Source organism: Cricetulus griseus (genome assembly GCF_003668045.3).
Source record: "Cricetulus griseus strain 17A/GY chromosome 1 unlocalized genomic scaffold, alternate assembly CriGri-PICRH-1.0 chr1_1, whole genome shotgun sequence".
NCBI lineage: Eukaryota > Metazoa > Chordata > Mammalia > Rodentia > Cricetidae > Cricetulus > Cricetulus griseus.
The window spans coordinates 86,684,150-86,688,337 of NW_023276807.1; the positions used below are offsets into that span (position 1 = coordinate 86,684,150).

Below are 4,188 nucleotides of genomic sequence, written 5' to 3' on the forward strand. Positions count from 1 at the left end.
TGTGATGTTCCCTGGGCCTTGAGGGCTTGGTGTGTGATATAGATGTCCTGGGTAAGGTGAGCATGCCACAGACTTAGTGTCAGCCCTTTGACCAGTTGTGACTTTTGTGTTAATCTCCATCTACTGCACAAAAATGCAGTGATGAGCACTGAGAGTTGCACTCACCTATGGGTAAAGAAGACACAGTCTTTAGAGGGCACTTGAATACTATGCCCATTTAGTAAAATAACAGTAGTATGATAATCCCTGTGGTCAGTGGGTTCCCAAGTCCTAGGTTCTTCGTCAGATTTACAGACTAGGTATGTGTTTTATCCAATCAGAAATCAGTTAGGCATCCTATAACATTCAAGCCACCATTAAACCACAGGCATATCTTGCCAGGCTGGTAATTATTGTAGTTCTCAGGGTTCACAGCTGTGCAAAACCTGATAACTTTTCTTCCCTGGGACTCTACATAGCATCTTTCAGTACTATGAGAGCCAGACAGCAGGGAGGGAGCTTCCCTGTCAGTGGAAGCTTGATTTCTCCTGTGACCAAATATTGGTGTCTCCAGCAATAGAGTCTTACCATCAAGTTCTAGTAGGCAACCAAGTTCTAGTGGCATTTTGTGGGGGTGTAGGGCACCCCTGACCAACAACTTAAAGAGATGTTACCTACACCTGGCATGGGCTTTTATTTGGCAACCTATGGCTTCTGGAAGAAGCACTATCAGATATTTAGGGTAGTTACACACACACAGATACACACACACACACACACACACACACACACACACACACACACACACACACACACACACACACACACACACACACACACCTTATAAAACAGTAGGTTCCCATATGGCTTCTTCAGATATTATTGCTACTCCCCCATTCCTTTCCCTGCAGTCCTCTTTCCCCATTCCCCCCGTCAGATCAACTGTGTTCTACTACCCCATCTCCCTCAAGATCTTCCTTCTCCTCCCCAGTGGCCCCTTTCTAGTTCCTCAGATTCTATGTGTACCTCAAGCCTGACCCACAAATCTAAAGATTTGGCTCTAGGATTACATGTGAGGAAGAACATTTTACATTCATCTTTCTGGGTCTGGGCTACCTCACTCAGTAATTTTTTTTCTAGTTAAATATACTTGCCCGCAAATTTCATTTTTTTCTCTATAGCTGAATAAAATTCCACTGTGTACAAGTACATGTTCATTATCCATTCATCAGCTGTTGAACGTATAAGCTGTTTCCATGTTCTAGTTGTTGTGAAACAGAATAAAAATGAACATTGATGAGCACACATCTGCGTCATAGGAATAGAATCCACCTGGATATGTTCCCGGGAGAGGTATGGCTGGGTCGTATGGTAGACTGACTGCTAGCCTTCGGAGGAACCTGCACATCGACTTCCATGGTGACTGCACCAGTTCGCACGCAGTGCGTGAGGATTCCTTGTTGTTTACATCTTCAGCAGCATGTGTTATTGTTTGCTTTCTTAATCTTAGTTACTCTAACTCAAGTGAGATGAAATCTCAAAGTAGTTTTTATTTGATTTTTTTCTGATGGCTAAGAATGGCAAGCCTTTTTATTTTTTTGTTTGTCAAGACAGGGTTTCTCTGGGTAGCTTTGGCTGTCCTGGAACTAGCTTTGTAGACCAGGCTGGTCTTGAGCTCACAGAGATTCACCTGCCTCTGTCTCCCAAGTGCTGGGATCAAAGGTGTGCACCACTACCCAGGTCACAGCCCACTTTTTAAATTGGGTTTCTTATTTTGGTATTTAGTTTTTTAGTTCTTTGTGTATTTGATATACTGAGCTCCCATCAGCTGTTTAGCTGGAAAAGACTGTTTTTCAATTTTGTAGGCTGCCTCTTCAGTCAGTTAGAATTTTCCTTTAGAATACAGAAACTTGTAAATCTTGTGAGGTCCCACTTTTTGGTACTGTTTTTTGTATGACCCATGTTCATTCGGAGAGTCCTTACCAGAACATGCTGACCTGTACTCCATACTCCTTTTCTTTTTTCTTTCCTTTTCTTTCTTTTCTTTTCTTTTCTTTTCTTTTCTTTTCTTTTCTTTTCTTTTCTTAATGTGCCCTAGGCATGAAACAGCTTTGGCCACCAAGCCAGGCATCTAGGTAGGATGATCAATGGGCTACTATCTGCTCTGCCCCTGACTGATATAAGAACACCACCACCAACAAGGTGTCTCCCTGCCCATTGCCAGGGGGTTTTCCATACTCTTTTCTCTAGAAGTTTCAGGTCTAAAACTGAGATCTTTGACCCATTTGGAGCTGACTTTTGTGCAGGGTGAGAGACTAGAATCCAGTTTCATTTCTCTATATGTTAATATCCAGGTATTTTAGTTTTTGAGGCTATCTTGAATAGGATTGTTTCCCGAATTTCTTCCTCAATATGTTTCTCTTTGGTATATAGAAAGGCTACTGGCTTTGAATTGTTAGTTTTATAACCTGCCTCTTTCCGGAAAATGTTTATCAGCTCTAGGGGGTTCCTGGTGGAGTCCTTGGGCTCTCTCATGAATACAGTCATGTCATCTGCAAGTGCGGGTACTTCAGCTTCTTCTCTGTTTGTATCCTTGTATTCCTTTTTTTGTCTTACTGCTCTAGCAATGAGGACTTCAGGCACTATATTGAATACAAGTGGTGAGAGTAGACCGTCTTGTCCTGTTCTAGATCTTAGTGAAAAGGCTTTGAGGTTTTCCCCACTTAACATGGTAGCAGCTGCAGGCTTAGCATATAGCCTTTATTATGTTGAGAGTATTTTTATCGGGAGGAGATGTTGCATTTTTTCTAAGGTCTTTTATGAACAAATTGATATTATCATGTGATTTCTGTCCTTGAACCCATTTATTAGTGAATTATGTTTATTGATTTATGTATGCCAACTTACCCCTGTATCCCTGTAGTGAGGCTAACTTGGTCATTGTGTCAGATATTTGGAATATTGTTGTGGTTTAGATGAGAAATGCCCCCCACAGGCTCATCTATTTCGACACTTAGCCCGTGGAAATGGCACTATTGGGAAGTATTACCTTGTAGGGGGAAGTTATGGAACTTTTAGAGTATGGAGCCTTGATGGAGGAACAACAAGGCTTAGAATGGGATCTCCCTCTGGAACCGCAAACTGTAATAAATTCTCTCTCAAGGTGCTTTTTGGTCATAGTGTTTATCTTAGTCAGTGTTCTGTTGCTGTGAAGAGACACCATGACCACAGCAACTCTTATAAAGGAAAACATTTAATTGGGGGCTGGCTTAGAGTTTCAGAGGTTCAGTCCATTATTGCTATGACAGGGAGCATAGCAGCATGCAGGCAGACATTGTGCCAGAGAAGGAGCCAAGAGTTCTACATCTTTATCTGCAGACATCAGAAGAAGAGCCTGTCTATAACACTGGGCCTAGCTTGAGCATAAGAGACCTCATAGCCCACACCCACAGTGACACACTTCCTCCAAAAGGGCCACACCTACTCCATCAAAGCCACAATTCCTAATAGTGCCTCTCCCTATGGGTCAAGCATTCAAACACATGAGTCTATGGGGGCCATACTTATTCAAACCACCATGCTATTTTACCTTACAAACAGAAAAAGAACTAATATGGATGTGTTCTTGAATTCTGTCTATGAGTATTTAATTGAGAATTTTTATATCTATGTTCATCAGGGAGACTGACCTATATATATATTTTTTCTGTTGGGCCTTTATCTGGTTTTGGTACTAGGGTAGTATCGGCTTCATAAAAACACTGGGGGGCAGAGGTTGTAGAGATGCATCTGTGCTTAAGAGCACCAGCTTTTCTTCCAGAGGACTCAGGTTTGATTCCTAGTTCTACATGGCAGCTCACAAACATCTGTAACTCCAGTTACAGAGGGCCCAAAGCTCTCTTCCGTCCTCCCTGGCATTCATACACACAACATACAGACATACATGGAAGCAAAACACCTATACACGTACAAGGTAATAAAATTAAACTTAAAAAGTTTAGGAGTGTTCCTTTTATATTTTAGAGAATAATTTGAGGAATGTTGTTATTAGCTCTTCCTTGAAGGTTTGGTGGAATTCTACAACGAATCTATCTGACCCTGAACTTGTTTTCACTGAGAGATTTTGGATTCTTGTTTTACCTCACTGGTTCTCGTAAATCTGCTCTAACTCTCTACTTCCTTTTGGTTTAACCTTGCTTTGTCATATGC

General features: G+C 41.6%; 1 non-coding gene across 1 annotated transcript; it reads right to left on the reverse strand.

Annotated features, from left to right (window-relative positions):
* Window positions 1-2,064: 2,064 nt before the first annotated feature.
* On the reverse strand, window positions 2,065-2,208 carry LOC113832415. Its single transcript, XR_003479689.1, has one exon. It is a non-coding gene; the product is annotated as a small nucleolar RNA SNORA48 (small nucleolar RNA).
* Between the last annotated feature and the right edge of the window lie 1,980 nt (window positions 2,209-4,188).